Genomic DNA, 26,823 nt, shown 5'->3' on the forward strand with positions numbered 1-26,823 from the left:
TTTATCTACTACTAAATTAACCTAAATATTAACAAAGAAAGGGGTTTTATCTAATTTTTCAACTTTAGATGAACTTAATTCTTTAACACAAACTCAATCAATGACAAAACACTTCTGTTAGTTCGAATCAACTTTCACTCAATGCTTACACATTAGTTATGACTATTATTGTTGGCTACCAATTAATAAAGTATTAGCAATTTAGTTCTAAATCTACTAATCATTAATCAATTCATGTAACTCTATGTAAGGTCACATAATAGTTCACACATAATCAATTATTAAATGAGATTGGAGCTATGTAAGATTGATTTGATAAACACACATTATGGTCATAATCATGAATTCTCTAGCACATCTTAATTTTAATAATTTAGTTGCTTAACTAAGATTTGTTTGATCTTAGCTCTAATAAACTAGTGTTCACTTAATATTAGGTATTCAAATTCATGCAGATTTGTATTCACTAGCTACACAGAACAAGAATTTTATGCAATTAATTATCAAAACAAACATAATAAGTAAAATCAATCCAACACAAGCATATTACCAACAAGTAAAGTCAAATCTAATGCCTTAAAACCGTGCGTTCTAGCTTCATCTAGCGAACAGAAGCAACTAGATTTAGCTAGACATACTAACAAGTAAACAAACAAAAACCATAATCAAAGACATGTTTAAGTGTACCAGTCTATAAACCAATTTATGAACTTCTTCTTCCTTAGTGTTAAAACAAACTTCTAGGTCTTCTCTTCCTCTGAAATCCGTCTCTAGGAATCCTTCTAAGCCATCTAAAACTTTCAAATTCGTAGGGATCAATGATATGTATAGATTTTTTTCCTGGCCGATTCACCTCGTGCATTTTTAAGATTCACCTCCTGAATAAGTAAATATCCGTATACAACACAGATTTCTGATCCGTGATGTTTATCTTCTAGAAGGTCATACTCACCTCTTCAATCTTCTAACTCTCACCTCGTGAATACGCATTTTTCTAATTTTCTTTTCTTTCAAGTCTTCAACCTCCAAAGTTCCATTCTTTAATGCTTTTAGTCCCTTTTCTTCAAAATGTCTTCTTTTGGCTTCAAAATATATTTTAACCTTATAAGTACCGTTATTCTATTCAAATAACCAAAATATATGTAAAATGTACTTAAATATTGCCTAAAAACATGTATAAATATGACAATATCAGTAACTCCCCTTTCTTTGAATTCTCCATGGTAAAACGCTTCAATACCTTATCCAAATATGTAGTTTGAGTAAGTCCAATTACTCTTTTACTCCTATTTCTCAAAATCCTTATTCCTAGAATATAAGCAGCCTCTCCCAAATCCTTCATAGGGAAACACTTTCCAAGCCTAGGCTTAACTTCCTGCAAGGTTGGAATGTCGTTTCCTATAAGTAGTATGTCATCAACATACAATACCAGGAAGGTAAGTATACTCCCACTAGCTTTGACATATATACAAGATTCATCCTCACTTCTAGAGAAACTAAACTCATTGACTTTTTCGTCAAAACAAATATTCCATCTGCGAGAAGCTTGTTTCAATCCATAGATTGATTTCTCAAGCTTACTCTATTGGGATATTTAGCATCCACAAAACCTTCTGGCTGACTCATGTGAACATCCTCAGCCAACTTTCCATTAAGGAAAGCAGTTTTGACATCCATCTACCAAATTTCATAATTATGAAATGCAGCTATGGCTAACATAACCCTAACAGATTTAATCTTAGCCACTAGTGAGAAGGTTTCATCATAGTCAATCCCTGAGGTTTGAGTAAAGCCCTTTGCAACCAGTCGAGCCTTAAAGGTATGCACCTTTCCATCCATATCACTCTTCTTATTGAAGATCCATTTGTACCTAACTATCTTACAACATGGTACATTGTCAACCAGGTTCCAAACTTTCTTATCATACATGGACTTGATCTCGCTGTCCATTACCTCTTTCAATTTAGCAGACTTAGGGCCTGCCATGGCTTCCTTGTAGATAGATGGCTCATCCAAATTTACCAATGTATTATAACTGATAAACGTATCACCATTTGTAGTTATATGGAAACCATAAAGCTATGGTGTCGTATGAACTCAAGCGGAACGTCTAAGAGGTAATGATCCGTTAACAGGTTCAAAAGTAATTTCTTTCTCAGTTTAAGTGTTAGTGTTAGAGGTTCCTTCATAACTTGGCTCTTGAATTTCTTGAAGATCAATTGCACTCCCAGTATCCTCTTTGCATATGATCTCTCTCTCTCTCTCTCTCTCTCTCTCCTGCCCTCTTCTTGCTACACATAACACATTCTTAGTAAGTATGTAGAACAAGTATCCAAAAGACTTTTGTGGGTAACCAATGAAAATACACCGCTAACTTTGAGTTTCAAGCTTGTCATGAGTCTCTCGTCTAACAAAATCTTCAGAACCCCAAACCATAATAGGTGCTAATGAGGGAACCTTCCATGTCCACATCTCATGAGGTGTTTTGGAAAACTTCTTTGTTGGAACAAGATTAAGAATGTGGGCGGCAGTCTCTAAGGCATACACCAAGAATGAGATCGGTAGTGAAGCTCGACTCATCATGGAGCGAACCATGTCCAACAAGGTTCGATTACGCCTCTCATCCACACCATCAAGTTGTAGTGTCTTAGGAGGTGTCAATTGTGAAACAATTCTACATTCATTGAGGTAGTCATGGAACTCGATACTAACATACTTGATGAGATTAAAGATTCTTTTAATCCATGAAGATCGATTAGATCTTGAACAAGTTATGAAAACAATGACGATATAAACACAGTAAAATTATAGAACAAGAATGAATCAAACGTGTCGAATGATTAAAACAAAATCCTCAGAAGAGCTCGATTAAGAACATCAACTGTAGAGGATTGGAAGGTTACAAGTATGATCAAAGAAATCTTTAGTCGTCTGGAAAATATCGTATTCTCAGATCTCTAAAACCTTAACCTAATATGCATGCAAGCATAAGCTTATATACAAAGCATAAAAGATACACGGTTGGACAGGCCCAAACCGTAGTACAAAACAATATAAACAAACGAGCCCAAAAGACGCAATCTTCTAAGCCCAACAATCTCCCCCTTTGCGTCAATTTGGGGCGAGATCTTCACTCTCTCTTCAAAGCAGATGGCTTCTTTACCGTTTGAAAAATTTTCGGTATCAAAGCCAGAATATGATGCCTGAAGGTAATATACCAACGAAGCATATCTGTAAAGTTCTTCTTATCTGTTGTTGTGTTCTGTTTGCATCGGTGAATGATATTGATGATGTGCTCTAGACACTCTGTAGAGAACAGATGCTTGTCTAACAACGCAAACAGAAACTTGTGCTTATCATCCCTTGTGAACATAACTGTCAGATTGGAAGAATCAATCTGCCCCAACTTCATTTTATGGACATCTCCGGTTTTGGAAGTGGGCTTGACAGTTGGTTTCTTGTTCATCACCTTTGCTATTTCCTGATCCATAGTGGCGAGCTCATGGACATAGGAAGCCAACATTCTTTTAAGATGAGAAAGAATTGGTTCATATTCTCTCTGGTTGGAGAGAAGAATGTTGTATAGCAAGATCCAATCGTGGGGGTTCAGACTGGGAAGATCTGCCAGAGAAATAAGATGTTCGGTGTTGGCAGTTCCTCTGTTGATTTTGAAATTGACGTTCACAAATTTCCCAGCCTGGGTTGGTTTCAGTACCTTGACTTTAATAATTTTCTGGGCACTCCATGTCAAGTACTGAGGTTGACCGAATTTCAGATAGAAATCGATAAGCTCCCTGTCAACCTTCGGGTTCGGATGAGGGACGTTTGTAGTGACATCAAAGCAGTGAAAAGTGAAGGCTTTACGCGTAATGGGCATGTCGAACTGCGAGTCTCTAGAATTTTCACACTCAAAAGATGCAATCGGTTCCAACCAATAAATAGAATGAAACTCAATTGCTTGAGTGATGAGTGTGTCTCTATCCCAATCTGGGAACAGAGTCTTTTTAGCTTGAATAGCCTCCTCATCCTCCCGGATTTTCCTTTCTCTGGCTTCTGCCTCACGAGCTATTTTCAATGTTTCATCAAGCTCTCTGTCCCGTTTCTTGCGTTGAAGAGCTTCAGTAATGGTTTCATCTGATTCTGATTCGCTCTCAACTTGGACATGTTTACCAGAACCCGAAGCTACATTACCCTTCGGTTCTGTTTTGGACACACCTTCCTCTCCCCCTTGTCTCGGAAGAACAGGCTTCTCCGAGACACCCTTCATTTCACTTAGGATAGTGATTGCCGGAAGGAGTTTCGCCTGGAGATGCTGACGAATAGTGAGGGTTAGGAAGGGATCATGGGAGTTAAGAACACCTATTAACAGATTTTTAACGTCACCAGCGCAACTTTGAAGAACTGCCCGTTGAGTTTGAAGCAAAGTGATTTCTTGTTGTGCCTGGGCCAGTTGAACCTTCTGTAAGTCAATAGTTGCCTGGTGCTTGATAACTTCTTCCTTCAGGGTGCTCTCGGCTGCCAGAGAGGCAAAACGTGAATCCAAAGATTTGAGGAGTGAAGTGGATTCAGTTTTGAGGTCAGCATGCAGAGCCTCAAATTTCCTGGTTTCTCCCTGAAGGGTGGCTGTGAACGAGTCTACTGACGCTTGAAATTTGGAAGCGTTAGAGTCAGCATGAGCCTTGAGAGAATCAAGAAAGATCTGAGTTGTATGAACAACCTCAGAAACTTCCTTAGTGGCTTTGGAGCATGAGGCCGCTGAATTCTCTACGACGTCAGTAGAACGATCCAAGGCTTCGGTGTAAGTCTGGATCGCTGACTCAATAAAAGCCTTCAGCACAGCACCCCCATAGGCTTTACTGTCAGCCAACAGACTGTCGAGTTTGGCGTGTATCTCTTGAAGTTGCTGACTTGACACAGGGGTATCAGCATCGGTGTCGGTAGGGATCCGGTAAGGGCTGTAATAGATGGAATCAACTTCTTCATCATCACCCCCTAAGGTAGCACTGGAGTTAGAAGATGGAGAAGGGGAGGATTGAAGATTGATGACCGGGGTTTCAACCACAGAAGCAGCCCCCGTATCAGATACGTTGACCGTTACTGGTGGTTGGGTTGTGGTGATGGTGACAGATTCTGTGATAATAGGTTTGGAGATAGAAGATGAAGGTTGAGAAACGGTGAAGGGAATAGTAGTTTCGGTTGAGGTTTGGGGAATTGATGTTGGAACAGAACTGGTGATGTTTTGTTTGGGTGATTGGGTTGGGGTTGGAAATTTTGGGGAAGTAGGAGGAGAAGGTGATTTGGTAATTTGGGGAGATTTAGGTGGGTTAGGTGAGTTTTGTGGAGACGAAACGGGTGTAGTTTCGGGTTGAGGATCAACGTCTGGTGGGGTAGGTGAGTTTTGTGGAGACGAAACGGGTGTAGTTTCGGGTTGAGGATCAACGGCTTCTGTTTCGAATGGTGCATTCTGTTTTGATTCAGAAGGAGATCCTTTGGCTCTTTTAGCCATCTTCTTGACCTTTTTCGTTCAGGGCTGAGAAGGTGCCTCTGCCTCGGATTTGCGTTTGGAGGACCTTCTCTTTTTCTCCTTTTGGGGTGCGGGTTCCTTCATCTCAGCCTTCTCCTTTTTGCTCACTCTTTTGCCCCGGTTAGCAGGCTGATCCAGAGCCTCAAGAGCAGCACGTTGTTCCTCGGAAAGAACCCTAGGAGGCAGGGGGGTTCTGGAGCTGTAGTCCGCCATAATCTTGCTGTGGGGCGTGACGCATCTGTACATGGACTCAGGGATTAGTCCATAGTGCGGGAACTTACTTGGATCTGAGAGAATGATTTTCTTGGTGTGGTATGTGGCAATTGAAGCCGTAAGAACATCTTTCATGACTGTGATGTCAAGAGAATCAATAGCCCTCCTGGTGATGAGGGTCCAAAACATGGCGCATGAAATTTCGGAGTGCCTGGCGGTAGTATTGAGACTCTGAACCACTTGAGACCAGAGAATCGACCCATAGTCAAGATTAATGCCGTTGTAAAGACCGTACAGCATTGTAAGAAACCCTTTGCTGGTGGTGTCGGAACCACCACATCGCTCCGCTAAACTCTTAATTAAAAGGGTAAGCATTCCATTCCACTGAGATGGAAGACATGATTTCTTGACTTTGGCAATAGATGTTAGAACATCTGTATACCCCATCTCATACATCATCGTAAAGATCTGGGCGGTGGTGATGAAGTCTGGTGAGATGACAGAAGCGTCCACGACAAGCCCTAGAAGAGAGCAAAACCGTGTTTTGGAAACCGAAGTCTTCTTGTCGTGAATAGAAAAGTAGATACGGTCTTTGTTTCTGTCATAGCTAGCCGTGGTGTAGACTTGAGATAGCAGGGACATAGGAACGGTCTCCACCTGCGTCAGTGCCAATACCAATGGGGAATATTTGAGGCATTCCACCACATAGAGCATATATGAGTCATAGAGGAATGGAGACAACTCTATGATCATGTTCTGATTTGGTTTGATTGTAAGAAAAGAAGAAGAAGCAGATTGATCGTGAGCAGAAGAAGAAGTCACCATTGTTGAGTTTTTGGAAGAAGATGAACAGTGGTAACTTTTTCAGAGAGATAATGCTTTGAGAGGTAACTGCCAAAGAACACGATCACGTCTTATTTATACCGTTCTCAGGAGAGAGAAAATGGTGATGATGAGGAACCCAAAACGTCGCCTGAAAAAGCGCGATTAGAAGTTATGGTGTATTCAATGAATACGTCAGCACACGTGGGGTTGAAACGAATCCTTTGCACGCGCCCAAATCTTTTTCGTACCGTTTGAAATCCCTTGTGCCCTTGTTTGGTTACAACTGAAACTTAGAACCATGTGCCAAACAACAATTAGAATGTGGGAAAAAATTCCGTGCATAAGAGTGTGAAAGACAAGGAAATAAATCAAATGTGTTTGGAAGTGCGTGTTGTCTAGATAAAAGACAGAAGGCAGAAGATTCCGGGCAAGAATCGCTTCCTTCAGAGCCAAGAGAGACCTGAAGTGTTTGTGTGGTTTCCCAAGAAATACGTTCAGTTGTCTTTAGAGAAACAATGAAAGGCATCTTCTGTTGATGGCTAAGGGGTGGCTGAACTCAAACCAAACATTAAGTCTTGACATAAAACTAAGTGTTGGTAGAGTTACCTGTGAGACCGATGTGATCTGTTGAACAGGTAGGTGGGAAGTATTTCGTGATGGGAATGATATAGACAGAAATCTCAAAATAAATTAAACTGGACCTCTTTGGGAAGAAATGTCTTAGGACGAGACAGTTTCATAAAAGATCACTCATAAAAAAAAGATTTCCAAGTAAAAGCTTGAGTTAATTACTCATCGTCAATTCATTTTAGGTGTTGGATTTTGGGTTTCACTCAGAACGTGGTAATCGAATCTAAGATCATGAACTCAGATGTTGTGCAACCATAAGCCTCAGTGGTAAAGACCGAGAGCGTCAAGGGTTACTTTGGGGAGCGAATGTAAATGAAGAAGTTGAAGAGATGGTTAGGAGACTGAACGTACCTTCTGCTACATAAATGGGACAAAGCAGAGCAACTCATGTTTCAGATGAGTAAAAGAAGGTAGCTCTAGACCGAATATGAGAGAATAGCCTGATTGGGAAGAAACGATAGGTATTGATCGAATCATTAAGGCATGCTCGAGGTCATAGAGGCTTGAGACAACATACAGCAGCATGCTTCTAGGGACGTCTAACTAGTCTGATAAAAGAAAAACATACCTGGATGAACGTTTCATAAGGAGATGCTTGTATTCACTTGAGCAAGAAGTACATACACTAGAAATATAAAATATTTTTGAAAATTTGAAATTTACTTAGAGATAAATAAATACTGAAAGACAAAATATTTTTGTTAATTTTTAATTTTCTGAAAAAGAAATAAAAACAGAAAGATAAAATATTTTTGTTAAATTTGAATTTTCTGAAAAAGAAATAAAAAAAAAAACAGAAAGATAAAATTTAGACAAAGAAAAGAAGCAGAGATTAGGAAGAACCGAGCGGTTTGTTTGAATGAGCGCCGATATTGTAGAGGCAGAGAGAGACCGAGCGTTCTGGTTGTTTCGGTTCCGTTATGTTACTAGAGCAGAGAGTAACCGAGCGGTCTGGTTGATTCGGTTCCTTGATTTTACTAGATCAGAGAGTAACCGAGCGGTCTGGTTGATTCGGTTACTTGATTTTACCAGAGCAGAGAGTAACCGAGCGGTCTGGTTGATTCGGTTCTTTGATTTTACCAGAGCAGAGAGTAACCGAGCGGTCTGGTTGATTCGGTTCCTTGATTTTACCAGAGCAGAGAGTAACCGAGCGGTCTGGTTGATTCGGTTCCTTGATTTTACCAGAGCAGAGAGTAACCGAGCGGTCTGTTAGCTTCGGTTCCAGATTTTTTTTTTTTTTTTTTTAAATAGAGACATGAGGATTTGGGACCGATTCTGCAACCATCATGCCTAAGCCTTGCAATATCTGATTGAATGATGCTTCAGGAAGAGCTTTTGTAAATATGTCAGCCAGCTGATCAGTGGTTCTTACGAAGTGAACTTCGACATTTCCATCTTCCACATGATCTTTGATGAAGTGATACCTTAGTGCTATGTGTTTGGTTTTGGAGTGTTGCACTGGGTTATGACAGATCCTAATTGCACTTTCAGAGTCACAATATAGTGGGATCTTCTTCATATTGAGTCCATAGTCTCGAAGCTGACTTTGGATCCAAATCACTTGTGATGTGCATGATGCAGCTGCAATGTATTCTGCTTCGGCTGTGGATAGCGACACGCATGTCTGTTTCTTGGATTGCCAGCTGACTAACTTCCCGTCAAGAAATTGACATCCACCAGTCGTGCTTTTTCGGTTGAGTCCACATCCTCCAAGGTCAGCATCAGAATAGGCTTGAACGAAGAAGCCTGAGTTGGATGGATACCATAGACCTAAGGAGGTGGTTCGCTTGAGATATCGTAGGATGTTCTTCACTGCAAGCATGTGAGGTTCACGAGGGTTTGCCTGAAATCGAGCACAATAACACACAGAAAACATGATATCAGGTCTGCTAGCAGTAAGATACATTAACGATCCAATCATTTGACGATAGAGCGTGATATCAACAGCTGGTTTGTCTAGAGATGGGGTAAGCTTAGTGCCGAATGCCATTGGGACTTTGACTTTTGAGTCTCCCATCATACCGAACTTTGCTAGGAGAGTCTTCGTGTAGGCTTCCTGATTAATAAAGATGCCTTCGGGTCCCTGTCTTATGTTTAAACCAAGGAAAAAGTTAATTGGACCCATTGAGCTCATTTCAAACTTAGTCTCCATCAGCTTTCTGAATTCAGCCGTTAAGCTTGGATTCGTGGAGCCAAAGATTATATCGTCGACATAAATTTGAACTATCATAAGGTGGTTACCTTCCTTTTTGCGAAAGAAGGTTGGGTCAACCAAACCTTGTTTGAATTTAGACATCTTTAAAAATTTTGTAAGCATTTCATACCAGGCTCTCGGAGCTTGTTTAAGGCCGTACACAGCTTTATCCAGAATATAGCAATGATTTGGATGCTTTTCGTTCACGAACCCAGGAGGTTGCTCTACGTATACCGTCTCTTCAAGTTCTCCATTGAGAAATGCACACTTGACGTCCATTTGGAAAACTTCAAAGTTCTTGTGAGCAGCATAAGCCAGAAATATTCTAACAGATTCTAGCCGAGCTACTGGAGCGAAAGTCTCTTCGTAGTCTATCCCTTCCTCCTGACAATATCCCTTTACCACCAGACGAGCCTTGTTCCGTATAACATTACCTTCTTTGTCCATTTTGTTCCTAAAAACCCATTTGAGACCAACAACCGAAGCATCTGGAGGAGTTGGAATTAGGCGCCAGACTTTGTTCCTTTCAAATTCGTTCAACTCGTCTTGCATTGCTTGAACCCAATCAGAGTGATCGAGAGCAGTGTTAACTGTCTTTGGTTCAACTTTTGATACGAATGAATTGAACATGCAAAATTCTACCTTTGAAAATAAGGAAGTTTGTTTTGCTTTCAGTTGGGATCGGGTCAGAACCTTTTTAGATACATCCCCTACTACTTGAGAGACAGGATGATCTCTGGTCCATTTGAGAAGAGGAGGGTAATTTGGATCAACGGTTGGGTCTAATTCAGCATTGATTATTTCGTCTAGCTCAGATTGGCTATCATAACCAAGTGTCACATCATCATGTTCTACCTCAGTTGGTGTACTTTGGAAGATATGAGGTTCGTGTGATTCTAGTGGGCCTGAGCTTGCTGGTGTTGAGACCTCTTTGGTTGAAGTTGTGGAATTTGGCTCCCCCTGGACTTGAGCGTTTAGCTCCCCCTCGACTTGAGTACATGGCTCCCCCTCGACTTGAGCATTTGGCTCCCCCTCGATTTGAGCATTTGGCTCCCCCTCGATTTGAGCATTTGGCTCCCCCTCGATTTGAGCTTCATTGGAAGGAGAGTCGTTACAGATTGATTCTTCTTCATACATTCTCCTTGCAGCATCTTCAACAATCTGCTCCATGTGATCAACTTTGTTATCTGCTGCACCAGCTTCAGAAAGTGAAGCATTCTCTGGTTCGTCAAAGAGCCCCAGAAATGTCTCGAATAGATTAGCAACCGAGACTGTAACCATGCCATTTGGAGGAAAGATTTCCCCAGTGATATTTTCTTTAGCCTGCAGCTTCTTAACATAGTTGTCGTCAAAGGTCACATAATACGTCTCTTCAATTTTTCTTGAACGCTTGTTTAGGACCCTGTATGCCTTGGATGTGAGAGAGTAACCCAGAAATATTCCTTCGTCGGCTTTGACATCAAACTTGTTGCGGTGTTCTTTAGAGTTGAAGATGAAACACCTTGAGCCGAACACATGGAAAAATTTCACATTTGGCTTCCTGTTGTTCAATATCTCATATGGGGTGAGTGCGAACCTTTTGTTGAGATATGACCTGTTCTGTGTAAAACAAGCAGTAGAAATAGCATCAGCCCAAAAATAAAGAGGTAAAGAAGCGAAACTTAGCATAGTTCGGGCAGCTTCACACAAGGATCGGTTTCGTCTTTCGACTATTCCGTTCTGTTGTGGTGTGTAGGGAGCTGAGAAATTATGACTAATTCCCTTCTCTGCAAGAAACTCTTCAAACTCCCTGTTCTTGAATTCGAGACCATTGTCGCTTCTGATGTTGCGAACAACCTTCTTGAGCTGTACCTCAATTTGCGTAATAAACATTTTCAGCTTTTGAGTCGCTTCAGATTTGAGCTTTAGAAAGAACACCCATGTAAATCGAGAAAAGTCATCAACGATAACAAGAATGTACTTGCTACCACCGATGCTTTCGATAGATGAAGGACCACACAAATCAATATGAATTAATTCGAGTGGTTCAACAACTTTTGTGTTGATAATAGATGGATGACTTTGACGACTCTTCTTTCCCATTTCACATGCAGCACATAGATGATCCCTGTCGAACTTGAGTAATGGAAGGCCCCTTACATGACCTCCTGTAACAAGACGATTGATATCTTTGAAGTTAAGATGAGATAATCTTCGGTGCCACAACCAGCTTTCATCGGATTGCGCTTTTGACAATAAGCATACAGCTGGGTTTCCTTTGATGGGTTTCATGTTTAAGGGAAACATTTCACCCTTTCGCTCTGACTTGAGAATTATTTTATTTGACTTTTTCTCTATAATTTCTGAACCTTCATCATCGAATGAGACTTTGAGACCTGTACCTCCAACCAGTTGAGATACACTAATGAGGTTGTGTTGGAGTCCTTCCACATAAGCCACCTTCCTTATAGAGAAGTCCCCATTGGTTAGCATCCCGTATCCCTTTATGGTGCCGAAAGAATTGTTTCCGAACTTGACGTTGCCACCATTTGCAAGCGATCTGTACTCCCTAAGCTCATCTTTCCTCCCTGTCATGTGACGTGAGCAACCACTATCAATGTACCATTCTTCGTCGAACTGCTCGTCACTTATAACCTGCAAAATTTAGACAGATTTAGGAACCCAAAGTTTCTTGGGTCCACGTGAGCTTTGCATGGAAACAGGAGCAATGAGAGAGATATCAACAAGATAAGTTCTTTTTACGAGAGTTGTTTTATCTTTCCTTTTAATGGTGTACACTTTTATTTTGTTAAGATTAGTAGTGTTAGATTCGGTCTCTGGTGTGGACTTATTGACCTTCTGCTTCCACTTTTGCTCAGTTGATGAATGAGATTTAGAACGAGATCGATATGAAACAGAGGGTGAAGAAGAATTAGAAGAATGAGAAGAATTAGACTTAGAAGGAGACTCTAGGTGACCCTTTTGTTTTTGATCATTGGAGGGACCGACCTTAGAGTTTTGTACTCTTTTGTCTTCAGAACCGAACCTTTGCGTTCGGTTGGAGCCACCTTTGGAACCGAACCTTTGGTTCTGGTTGATATCCTTTTCAGAACCGAACTTCTGCTTTCGGTTGTTATCTTTTTGTGAACCGAACCTTGACTTTTGGTTGATATCTTCTTGTGAACCGAACCTTGACTTTCGGTTGATATCTTCTTGTGAACCGAACCTCGGCTTTCGGTTTTTGGGACTTTCAAGCTTTTCTGCAGGAATGTTTTCATACTTTAGATTCTTGTCTTGATGAGTGAAGTATGCATTCTGGGAACGCCAGAATTGTTTCCTTTCAGAAAGGTTCTTCCGGTATCTATTGTTCCTTTCTATATTCCTGTTCCGCATCTGAGATGGTTGTTGATGAACATTTGCTTTCGTTTTTGCTGACTCCTTGACCGGTTCCATTTGAACTACGGTTGAATCACTTTGAGCTGAAGGAGCCGAAGGAATGTCTTCTTTTGGTGAGTGAACATTCTTCTGAGGAGTATCTTTTGTACCACTAGTGCTCGGCTCATTGAAGTTATTTGGCTTATTCAAAGGTTCGGGTATGTATCTTCCTTTGCTCTTCTAGGAAGTTCTTTCAGATAAACCAATGGTTTCGTCTGCATTATCAATAGGAGCTTCCCAGAAGTATTCATCACAGCCATCAGCATTGTCTTTGTTTACAATGGCTGCAAGTTCAGCCGTTTGATGTTCAGTTACTCCTGTTACCTTGTATACTTGATTTGGAGTAGTCCTGACCTTTTGATACACAACAACTTTATCAACTAATTTCGGGACTTTTGATGGGACAACCGAGCGAACTCTACTGAATTTTCAGAAATAAGATTCTTGTGATTTTCTGGCTCAGTTTTAATAAATTCTGAGCAGTCAACCGTGTCCTCTACAGAAATTTCACTCATATTGTCGTCCTCGTTAAGCTCAGATGCATTTTCAACATCAATTTTGTTTTCTGAGCTTACATTGGCGTTTAAAGAGTCAAATTTTTGCATGGTTTCGGTTCTCAGTTTAAGTCTGTCATTTTCATCCAAAAGATTTTTAAGCATGAGCTTGTGGTCTTTAGATTTAATGAAGGACTCAATTTTGTCCAGTCCATACGTATAGGTGGGATTTATGTCATCAGACGATATCACACTTTCACAATTATAGGCTTTGGCTCGATTTCATCTTCCTTAAATTCTAGGAAGGGCAAGATCATGCGGTGAATCCTTTGGCCTATTTCACAATCCAAGTGAAGCTGAGTAATATTAGAATACAGACGTTTAGCAATTAAACAAAAAACATTTCGTTGTTTTAACAATTTCAAATTGTCTCTTTGCAAATAAATGTTTTCATCTTTAACTTTGACTAATTCTGATTCCTTCAACTCTATCCACATTCTCCACTCCTCACTCTTTGACGCTGCCCTGCTCAATTGATCAGTTAGGTTAGAATTTGTGACCCGAGTTTGAGTTAAGCTACTATCTAGATGAGATATTCTTGTATTGACACTTTTTAGTTCTTTCTCATAAGAGGATGATGGTACTTTACATGAAATAAAAACAGATTGTACCTTCTTTATTAGTTCATCCAGCTCATTGAACTGCTGGCTGAGTGGTTTGGCTGTGAAGCACATGTCCTCCTTTGCATTCTGTCCATCATTGCCTCCATCGGTGTTGTATCCCCTCAATTGAGATACGTCAGAAACCATAAGGCATTTACCACCACTTCCTTCTTCCTTAGACACGAACGCCTTTCCATGAGTAGGCTGCCTCACTTCCTCGTCTTCTGAGTCGGTAGACCAAACTTCCGTGCTACCGAACTCATCACCTGGAAGAGAACCCTGCACAATAAGAGCATTACTAGGCGGGTTAGCAGCAGACTTCTTCTTTCTTAACTCATCTAGCCTTTACTGCAACACAGCTTCCTCATCGTTCCCATCATCTTTCTCAGCCATTTTCTTGAGGACACAGTCCTTAGCATAATGATTTTTCCCACCACAGTAGAAACAGCTCACTCCAGAGTCGCCGTCAACCTTCGGTTCCTTCTTGTGCTCCTCAACTTTCGGTTCATTAACCACCTTTTCAGAGCTGTAACTTCCCTGCCAGTTTCGGTTTTTGTTGCTGGGAAATTTCTTCTTTATGAACCTTTTGGGATTGGATACCATCAAGGCATAATCTTTTGATGTGAGATCATATTCTTCCAGGCTGAGGTCTTCATCCTCCATAACGGCTTTACTTTTTGACAAGAGAGCCAACGAACCGAGACCGGAAACGACATTCTTCTCTTGCACCACGTTTTTCTCTTGAGACTTGAGAATTCCCACCAGTTTCGCCAAAGAGTATGATTTAAATTGCTCATGGGCTTTAACCGTGGAAACTACTGCTCTCCACTCAGACCTTAGACCATTCAGGAATGTAACCTTCTGTTCGATGAGCTTCCTTTCGATATCATGTTTGATCATCTTGCTGAGAAGATGATTGAAACGATCGAACGTCTGGGTCACAGATTCTTCAGCCCCTTGTCTGAATTCACCAAACTTAGATAGAAGCAGAGTTTGAATAGAATGTTCGAGATCTTCGTCTGTAGAGTACAGTTCACGAAGTCTGTCCCAAACATCCTTCGCCGTCGTGCATGAGCTAACCAATCTGAATGTATCGGACTGAAGGGCGAACCGGATCAATCTTAGTGCTTTGATATTGCATTGGAACTTGTCCTTTTCATCTTGTGCAATGTCTTTCACGTCCTTGAGCAGATCATTGTATTCTTTTTGAGTTTTAATGATTCTGGACGTTGCAGAATGAGAGAACGGTCCGTTTGTGATGGCTTCCCAAATCAAATACCCATTTTCCTCCGACCTAATAACGTAGTCTTCGAAATGATGTGCCCATACTTCATAATCGTTGGTGTATAAGATCGGAATCCTTGTCGTCGAACCAATGCTGTTTGAAATATTAATAACGTTTGATTGTGTCGCGTCCATTATGATCGTAAAAACCTGTTCAAAGATCAGACTTCTAATAAAGCAGATCAGGGCAAAATAATAAATATCAAGATACGTCAATAAAAAGATGACGGCTCAATAAATATTGATGATTGCGGAAAAACCCTAATGAAAATCTTTTTAACAGAAAAGATGTGTATCAATTACACAGCCTCCTGCTCTGATACCAATTGATGAGATTAAAGATTCTTTTAATCCATGAAGATCGATTAGATCTCGAACAAGTTATGAAAACAATGACGATATAAACACAGTAAAATTATAGAACAAGAATGAATCAAACGTGTCGAATGATTAAAACAAAATCCTCAGAAGAGCTCGATTAAGAACATCAACTGTAGAGGATTGGAAGGTTACAAGTATGATCAAAGAAATCTTTAGTCGTCTGGAAAATATCGTATTCTCAGATCTCTAAAACCTTAACCTAATATGCATGCAAGCATAAGCTTATATACAAAGCATAAAAGATACACGGTTGGACAGGCCCAAACCGTAGTACAAAACAATATAAACAAACGAGCCCAAAAGACGCAATCTTCTAAGCCCAACAATACTCACCAGCTCTATCAGATCTGAGCATCTTAATCTTCCTGCCCAATTGATTCTCGACTTCATGTTTGAACTCTTTGAACTTTTCAAAGGTTTTTGACTTATGCTTGATTTAGTAGATATATCCATATATGCTATAATCATTGGTAAAATTCACATAAAATCGATTTGCAGAAAGTGTTTGTTCAAAGGATGCACATCATACTTGGCATTTGTAATCGATGCAAAGAAGGAAAAGAAGGAGATACAAAGAATACCAGTGGTGTGTGACTATCCGAAAGTCTTTCTTGAAGATCTTCTTGGATTTCCGCCCTGATATACAAGTGGAGTTTCGAATAGACTTTTTGCCAGGATCGTCACCAATAGCAAAAGCACCATAACAATTAGCACTAACAGAGATGAAGGATCTTATGATGCAACTTCAGGAATTGTTGGACAACGGCTTCATTAGACCTAGTTCATCACCCTGGGGAGCGTTGGTGTTATTCATGAAGAAGAAGGATGGAAGCATAAGGATATGCATAGACTACAGAGAGTTGAACAAGGCAATGGTAAATAACAAGTACCCATTGTCAAGGATTGATGACCTGTTCGATCAGTTGCAAGGTGCGAGCTATTTCTCAAAGATCGATCTTAGGTTATGATATCATCAGCTGAAGGTGAGAGAGTAGGATATTGAGAAAACTATGTTCAAAATAAGATACAGACACTATGAGATCTTTGTTATGTTGTTTGGACTAACCAATGATCCAGCAACATTCATTGATTTGATGAACAGGGTTTGTAAACCACTCGTCCAGAAATCCATGACAGTGTTCATAGAAGAGATTCTAATATACTCAAAGAGCCAGCAGGAGCATGACGAGCATCTGCGATAAGTATTAGAAGTCTTGAAGAATGAGAATCTATATGCAAAGTTCTCTAAATGTGATTTTTGGATTCAAGATGTCCAATTCTTGGGTCATGTGGTTAACCGGGAAGGAATAATGGTTGACCCAACAAATATTGAAGCTCTGATGAAGTAGGAACGACCGAAAAGTCTCACGGATATTCAAAGCTTTCTAGGATTAGCTAGATACTATCGATGGTTTATCCAAGGCTTTTCTTCGATAGCTGCTCCATTGACAGCTTTGACCCATAAAGGAGCTACGTACACATTGAGTGAGAAACATGATGAGGCATTCAAGAAGCTAAAGAAAAAGTTGTTTGAAGCACCAATTCTTTCTTTACCTAATGGAGTTGAAGACTTCGCAATCTATAACGATGCATCTGGAATTAGGTTAGGTTGTGTTCTAGCCCAAATAAATAAGGTGATATCATATGCATTGAGACAGTTGAATAAGCACGAAAGGAACTACTCCACCCATGATCTAGAGTTAGCAGTGGTAGTATTCGCATTAAATATATGGAGGCATTATCTTTATGGCATAACATGCAAAATTTTCACTGATCATAAGAGTCTCTAGTATCACTTTAATCAGAAGGAGTTGAATATGAGACAACAACGCTGGTTAGACTTACTCAAAGATTTCGACTTTGAGATACTTTACCACCCTAGTAAATCAAATGCTATACCTGACGCTCTAAGTCGAAAAGTAAACCTCAAAATAAAAAGTTCCAGAGCATTAAGAATAGAAGTTATCTCAATGATTTTGGAAAGCATCAAGAAAGATCATGAAGAAGCTTTGGAGAAAAATGACCGAAAGGAAGAACGTTTAGGCAAGTATTCAGTACAAATAATCAAGGATTGAAGGTATTCTAAGATAGAATTTGGGTACCTAAGATGGGAGGAATAAGGAATCTTCTGATGCAAGAAGCTCACAAGACCATGTACTCGATTCATCCGGTTAGCACTAAGATGTATAGGGATCTGAAACCTTACTACTGGTGGCCGATGATGAAGCTCAATGTTGCAAAGTATGTGGTTGATTGTGTAACATGTGCGAGAATTAAATCCCAACATCAGAAACCGTATGGGAGTTTAGAAATTTTACCTATACCCATGGGTAAATAGGAAGACATCACCATGGATTTTGTAACTAAACTGCCCAGGACGAAGAATTGGCACGAAATGATTTGGGTAGTCGTGGATTGTTTCACAAAGAGTACACACTTCATAGAAGCCAATAAGAAATGATCTATGGATAAGCTTGCAAATGCTTATGTGAAGTAAGTAGTAAGACTTCGCGGTGTTCCTTTAATGATTGTATCAGATGGTGACAGTCGTTTCACATCAAGGTTTTGGAGGATTCTACAAGAGGAAATTGGTACAAAGTTGTGTATACGTACAACCTACCATCCGCAGACTGAGAGTCAGAGAAAAAGAATGATTCAAATACCAGAAGATATGCTGAGAGAATGTACCCTAGTATTCCAAGGTAACTGGGATGAGCACTTACCCCTGGTAGACTTTTCCAATAATAATAGTTACCATTCGAGCATCAAGATGGCGCCTTATCAAGCTTTGTATGGACATAAGTGTCGTACACCATCTTGTAGGCTTGAGGCTGGAGAAAAGAAGTTTATGGGCCCTGAGATAGTCCATCAGACTGCTGAAAAGCTGAATGTGATTGGAGAAAAAATGTTAGCAGCTCAAGATCGTCGAAAGATATATGCTGACAAAAGGCAATAACCAATGCCATTCTAAGTTGGAGATTTGGTTTTGCTTAAGGTCTCACCATGGAAGGGACTTATAAGATTTAGGAAAAGAGGAAAGTTGAGTATAAGGTTTATTGGACCATTCAAAGTTCTTCAGAGAATTGGGAACCAAGCTTATAGGCTGGAGTTGCCGGAAAAACTAAATGATATTCATAACACTTTCCATGTGTGTTACTTGAGGAAATATATGCGAGAAGTTCCTGATAAAATCTCAATTTCAAAGTTAATTATGGATGAAAATAAAAGGCTAATTGAATATCCTGTGACAATTATTGACCGTAAGACTAAGAAGTTGTGACGCAAGATGGTCAATTTAGTGCTTGTGTGATGGGAACATACGAATGGGCCGAACCTCACCTGGGAAACACAGAGTGACATGAAGAGTTGTTATCCACATTTGTTTTTTGATGCATGATTGTAATCATCCTAAGGAGGAGAGAATTATAACGCTCGTGTTTCTATGCTAAGCATCAGTATAATGGTGTAATAGTTAGCGTCAACAATTATAGCCTAATTTGAAGTAATAAAGAGGAATTATTTGAATATTATGTGAATTATGTGATTTTATGTGCGTTATACTTATTTATAATATATAATAAGTTCAAAATAAAAATAAGTATCAAAAATAAAATAATAGATAGACCCAATATCTATGAAGAATGTTGTAGTTGTCGGGACAAGTACTCCATAGGTATAAAAACATCGAAATCCGAGTTATAACGAAGAGGTTATGACATGTCGAAGTTTCGTGAGAAAACCGAAACGACACTGGGAATCGTAAGAAGTTAGTTTAAGATAAAGTATTTTTAGCCTTAGTGATCTAAATAAAAATTTGTATAGTATGTCTCCACCTACATGTGGATATAAAGAACGTAAAAAACGGAGATCGTATGCAAAAGTTATGACCTTCGAAAGATATAGAAGTCTAAGAGCATGACATGTGGTAGAAACCCTAATCAACCATGCTCCATGATGTGGACATAAGCTTCACGATGTGAATGTGATCTTGGACACTTCTTAAGGCTAGAATGTAGATGTTAAGTGTACGAGAGTGATGTGTTAAGACTTCACGAAGTGGACATGAGATTTAAGATGTGAAATCGGTATTGTGACATCTTCTGAAGTTAGGAGCCAAATGGCAAGTCTACAAAGTGATGTAGCTGAGTTCCATGACGTGAATGTTAAGTCCATGATGTGAACTTGTTTTGGGAAGCCTATAAATAGCAAGTTTGACGTCCCGAGCCCGACGATCACTGTAACATCCCAAACATTTTAATATATTTAAACTTTTCAAAATAATCCTTTTTCAATAAAAGTATTTACAAAAATAGTTGTTCCCAAAACATTATTTAAAAATCAGAATTTCTTTCAACATAGTTTTCAAAACATTTATATTATCAAAGTTTCCCAGAAACCATAACTCCAAAATGCGAGGATGTGTATGGTCACACCTTCACCTTGCCACGATCCACGAAAAAACCTGAAACCATAAACCAAAACTGTAAGCACAAAGCTTAGTGAGCTCCTTCAAAGTACCACCACACAAACAGATAACATATACCAACAAATAGCATACTATGGGTCCAATCAACCATCGGGTTGGAATACCCCATGCCCTCAACCATCGGGTTTGAATCTTAACATACTATGGTTCCAGTCATCCATTGGGATGTAATACCCTAGGACCTCAACCATCGGGTTGGAATGAAAACATTCTATCTGTCCAATCATCCATCAGGATGGAATACCCAAGGCCCTCAACCATCGGGTTGGAATGCCAACATACTACGAGTCCAATTGTCCATCAGGATGGAATACCCTAGGCCCTCAACCATCAGGTTGGAATGCCAACATACTATAGGTCCAATCATCCATTGGGATGGAATACATTAGGCCCTCAACCGTCGGGTTGGAATGCCAACATACTATAGGTCCAATCATCCATTAGGATGAAATACCCAATTCCCTCATCCATCGGGTTAGAAATCCAACATACTATGGGTCCAATCATCCATTAGGATGGAATACCCCTAGCTCTCAACCATACTATGGGTCGAATCATCCATCGGTATGCCCTCAACCATCGGGTTGGAATGCCAACATACTATGGGTCCAATCAACCAGCGGGTTGGAATTCCCCAAGCCCTCAACCATCAAGTTAGAATGCCTTGGCCTATTGGCTTATGCACGAAGCAAAAAAGCCTCAGCCACCAATCAAACATGTGCACATATAACATATAACAGATACTCATATAACAGTCTACAACCAGTTAAACCGGTCTAACAAATCACTAAGCATAGCACCATCCTATCTACCACGATACCAATCTAACAGATCCTAATAGTATAGCAACATGCATAATAGAATATCAATTCCCTGGGTCGGCCTTGTTGACTTTGACCCACAAGTACAGTGAGGAAAACTCATCTTACAAACTGAACAAAAGTTGATGAGGTATCGACTCCAAATTTCAGCTCCAATCGACACCTACTCCTCCAAATGACCAATCAAAAGCAAAATCCCAAAATACCCTTAAGTTCAAACATGGAAAAGTCAACTGGTTAAACTAACTTAAGTCAACCCAGCCAAGTCAACCCATCCGAGTCAACTCCACCGAGTCAACTCAGGGTGCGTATGTGGGTCGTACTCCGGAGTTATGCGGGGCGTACCCTCGCAAGTGCCAAAATTCATTTAGAGCTTATTCCATTAATTTCTTACATTCAAAACTCAGATCCAAGCCGAGAATGATGTTCTAAGTCATAAAGTTTCCAACATTATGACTTTAAATGGTTATAAAGTGTTGAATGTCCAAAACGCAAAGCTCTTAACCCAATAATACATCTCAACTGTTCCTTGGAAGGGAGAGAAGGGCCAAGATCCAATTTTTATAATCCATAATGGATTTATAATGGATAATGTTTCCAACTTTATCCACTAGAATGGTCCCAATAAACAAGATCTAATCCTTAAGACTAAAAGGGACCCAAAAGTTCATCTTTTTTAACTTAATCCATTAAGTACAAGTCTCCAACTTTTAGATCTGAATCAAAATGATGTTTAGAAGGATAAAGTTTCTAACTTCATCCATAACAAGGTCACAAACTTCCAAGATCTAAACTTTATGCACTAGAATGACCAAAAGCACAAAACATCCAAAACTAGTTAGATCTAACAAATGCATCATGAAGATTCAAACTTGTTAGAACAAAGTCCTATCGATATCGATTAGTTCTAAGTATGCAAACAAGAATGAACGTGAAAGAGAATATAGCTTGAATATGTAGTATGATTAAAACTTCAATACCTCAGAAGAGCTCGATTAAGAACATTGACTGTAGAGGTATTCAGGGTTACAAGCTCAATCGTAAAATAAGAAGACGTGTAAATATAATGCATACATGCATGCATATATATAGACTAACCCTAAATAGATAATCATGGATGGATAGGCCCAATCCGGATATATACAAAAAGACCTAAGACACAACATTATAAGACGAACAATCTCCCCCTTTGCATCTTTGGAGCCGAAACTTTAACTCTTAGGAACCGAGGGCTTTTTCACCGTCTTGAACACTCTCGGTATGATAGCTAACACATGGTACCAAAAGGTGATGTACCACCAAAGAATATCAGCAAAATTCTTCTTATTAGCATCCGAGTTCTGCTTGCACCGATGTATTAAATTGATGATGTGCTCCAAGCCGTCAGTTGAAAACAAATGTTTATCTACCAAAGCAAACAAGAACCTATGAGCTTCTCCCTTAGTAAACATGACCGTCAAATGAGATGAGTCAATCTGCCCGATCTTCATCTTATTAACATCACCGGGCTTTTGGGTCTCTTTGACTGTCGGCTTTTTATTCATAACTCTTGCAATCTCCTTATCCATTGTAGCAATTTCGTGTATATAGGATCCCAACATTCTCTTCAGATGTTCTATAATCGGTTCATACTCCTTTGAGTGATCAAGCAGAATGTTGATAAGCAAAATCCAATCGTGTGGATTAAGATTGGGAAGATCAGCAAGCGATATCATTGATACAAAGTTTTCAGTCCCTCGTGTTATTTTGAAATGGATATTAACAAACTTTCCAGCTGGAGTCGGTTTCAAAACTTTGACAGATGTAATCTTTTGAGAACTCCATGTTCGGTACTGAGGTTGACCATTTTTCAAATACCAATCAAAAAGCTCTCAGCCAACCTTTGGACTTGGAAATGGAATCTCAACATTTGAATCGAAACAATGAAAAGTAAATGCCTTTCGTGTAATCGGCATGTCAAACAATGAGTCCTTGGAATTGTCAGTCAAATGAAGAAATTGGCTCCAACCAGTAAAAGCTTGGTGACTCAATAGCCTGACTGATCAAAACTTCCCTAGTCCATTCAGGAAAAAGAGCTTTCTTACATTGTAATGTGTCTTTTGCTTCTTTGTTTCGTCGCTCAGTTTCCTCAGCCTCTTTAGAGATCTTCAAATTTTCATCTAACTCTTTATCTCTTTTCTTTCTTTGTAGAGCCTCGACTGTAGTCTCATCAGTATCACTATCACTATCAAGACCAATCTGTTTCATCTTTTCTTTTGGTCCACAACCTGAAGCTACATTAATCTTCAGTTCTTTTGTGATGACAGCCTTCTGTGATTCCTCTCCCCCTTGTTTTGGAGTGAAGAAAGGCTCCGAAACACCTTTCATTTCGGTTAGAATTGCAAGGGCGGGAAGCAGTTTTGTTGTAAGATGATTGCAAATAGAAAGAGTTAGAATTGGATCATGAGCACCAAGAATATTGGTCAACATGTCCTTCACATCATTTGCACAACTGCGAAAGACATCTCTTTCGGCTTTTAACAGAGAAATCTCCTTCTCTGCCTGTGTAAGCTGGACTTGCTGAACAACAATGGTAGAAGCTTTTTTAGCAATTTCTTCTTTCAGTGCACTCTCCTTGGCAATCTCAGCATGCATGGAGTCCAGTTTGGAAGAAACCGAACTTATGAGAGTGGCATTATCAGCTTTCCGAGAAGAACGAACATCTTCAAATTTCGTATGTTCTTCCTGTAAAGTTTGAGAAAGAGAATCAACCGAAGCATGAACTTTAGATGCACTTGTATCCGCATGCCCTTTCAAAGAATCCAGAAAGATCTGAGTTGTGTGAACAACTTCAGCAATATCAGTAGTAGATTTCTTGCACAGAGAAGTTGATTCGTTAACAACATCAGTGGATTTATCCATTGCTTTGGTATATTGCTCTATGGCGGTTTCCACAAAGGGTTTTAGAACAACCCCGCCATAAGTTGTTGTGTAACCTAGCAACTTGTCCAGCTTCTCATGAATACTGTCCAAGTGTTTTCGGTTGATTGGAGCTTCAAAATCATCATCCGATTGCAAACGAAAGGGACTAAAGTATGTGGAATCATACTCATCATTGTCACCACCAAGTGTAGCACCTGAATCGGTTGATTTGGTTGGTGAGGGAGGTAGAGTATGGACAAGAGTTTTAGGTACAGTAGGTGCCCCTGTATCAGATATGTTGACCCTTGCTATTTCATCAGGGATGGTAGTAGTAATGGTGATTGGGGTAATGATTGGAGTAGTGAAAGGTGTGGTGGAAATAGAAACCAAAGATACAGGTGGTGGTAGAGAGGTTTCGGTTACAGAAGTTGAAACAACCGAAACTGGTACGTTCGGTGTCGGTGTGGGAATTGGCTGTTTTGGTGGTGTTTGTTTTGGTGAAGGGGGTGGAGTTGGAATTTTAACTTCTGGAATTGGAGAAGAAGAGTGAGGTGGAGTATTACCTCTTGGAGACTCATGTGGAGTTGGAATCTTGTCTTCTTGATCATCCTCGTTGTTAGATGGTAAAGAAGATGGAACCTTAGGCTTTCGAGCCATGTGCTTGATCTTCTTTGGCTTTGAAGAACTTTCAGTTTCGGTCTTTCTTTTCTTGCTTTTTGAAGGCTTAGAAGTTTGAGCCTCTATTGTCTCTTTCTTGAAAGTTACTCGTTTGCCTCTTCTACTCGATTTATCAAGAGCGTCGAGAGCAGCTTGTTGTTCTGGTGTAAGTACTCTCAGCTCTGTGGAATGCATCTGGCTGTAGTCGGCCATGACTTTGCTATGCTGAGTAACACTTCTGTACATTGTCTCCAGTATTGAACCATAATGAAGAAATTTGAACGGGTCTGAGATGATGATCTTCTTAGTATGGAAGGTGGAAATTATTGCAATAAGAGCATCCTTCATCAACGGAATCTCCAAAGTATCAATAGCCCTTTGCGTGATGATGGTCTAGAACCTCCCACAAGAAATATCAGATTGACGTGTAGAGGTGATCAGACTCTGCACGACCTAAGACCAGATGATTGATCCATAATCCAGATTCAAACCATGGTACAATTCGTAAAGAATGGTAAAAACCCCTTTCTTGTGCCATCAGAACCAGCACTCCTTTCCGCCAAGCCCTTAATCAACAAGGTAAGAAGACCATTCCACTGAGAGGGTAAGCAAGACTTCTTGACTTTGGCAATGGTGGTCAAGACATCAGTGTAGCCCATCTCATACATCATTGAAAATAGTTGTGCAGTGGTGATGAAATAAGGGGAAACCACCGAAGAATCCACTGCAAGACTCAATAAAGAACAAAACCTCCTTTTTGATATGGAAGCCTTCTTGTTGTAGATATGGAAATAGATGAGTTCCTTGTTCTTGTCATAGGATGCAAAGGAGTAGACTTGCGACAATAAGGACATTGGAACCACCTCATACCAGGTTAGAGCAACCACCAATGGAGAATACTTCAAACACTCTACAACATGCAACATATAAGAATCGTACATGAAGGGAGTAAGTTCGATGATCATGTTCTGATTTGGTTTGACGGTCAGAAAAGCAGATGAAGCGGTTTGATCTTGTGCAAAAGAAGAAGTCGCTATTGTTGATGAAAGGAAGAAGATGAACAGTTTTAAATCGCCATTACTGGTTAGAATTCTTTGAATCAGTAGAAGATAATGAAGCGTGCAATCCCTTTATATACCGTTAGTAGGAGAGAGAAAATCATGATGATTGTGACGTTATCTTCTAAAAAGTAGCCTGAAAAAGCGGGATTGGACAGGCTGGACGTTCCTAGGTAGGAGGCAGCACACGTACGTATGGTGACCGTTCAAATTCACGCACCCAAAAGACTTCATCAATCTTTATTTGAATTAGAATTTACCACCGAAACCTGAATTGCCCTTGATTCACTAAATGACAAAAGTTATCAAACAGAGCATCAATAGAATTGAGAAAATTAAAAATCTTGGTGCATTAGAGTGACAAACGATACAGAAATAAATCAAATGTGTTTGGTTGTGAGTGATATCTGATAATCAGACGAAAAACAGAGGATCCCGAGCAAGAATCGCTTCCTTTGAAATCAAGAGATAATCAAAGTGCTTGTGTGGATTCCCGAAAAATACGATCAACTGTTTGTTAATAAACATTGAAAGGCTTCTTTTAATCATAGGCTTAGGGTAGCTTATCTTTAACCGAACTTCGAGTCTTAACATTAAACCGAACGTTGGAAGAAGTACCTGTGAGACCGATGTGATCTGTTGAACAGGTAGGTTGGATATATTATATAGTGACAAAAGAGAAAGTAGAAATCTCAAAAAAAATAAACTGGATCTCTTTGGGAAGAAATTCCTTGGGAGTAGACAATTTCATAAAAGATCATTCAAAACTAAAACGAGATTTCATTAGGTACGTAGTAAGTGCTTGAATAATTAATTCACCGTCAATTCCTTAGTGGTGTTAAACTTTGGGTTTCACTCAGCAGGTGGTATACGTATCTAAGATCATAAACACAGATGTTGTGTAACCATAAATCTCTGTGGTAAGAACCGAGAGTCTCAAGGGTTACATTGATGAACTGAGAGTAAATGGAGAATATAAGGGAGGTGGGTAAAGAACAGAAAGTACCTTCTGCTAGATAGATCTGACAAAGCAGAAAAACTCTTAACTCATATTAGAAGAGTAAGGTAGCTCTTGACGGAGTTGTTATAATCAGCCTGATTGGGAAGAAACGATAGGTATAGATCGAATCATTAAGGCTTGCTCAAGTTGATAGAGGCTTAGGTCAACATGCAGCAACATGCTTCTAGGGACCCTTAACTAGTTATTATGGAAATTAAATATACCTGCCTTAGATCCATATTCGGTTGTACTGGTACTCAAATCACCTAAGAAGAACAA

This window comes from Lactuca saligna, chromosome 3, assembly GCF_052625555.1.
Source record: "Lactuca saligna cultivar CGN05327 chromosome 3, ASM5262555v1, whole genome shotgun sequence".
Taxonomy (NCBI): Eukaryota; Viridiplantae; Streptophyta; class Magnoliopsida; order Asterales; family Asteraceae; genus Lactuca; species Lactuca saligna.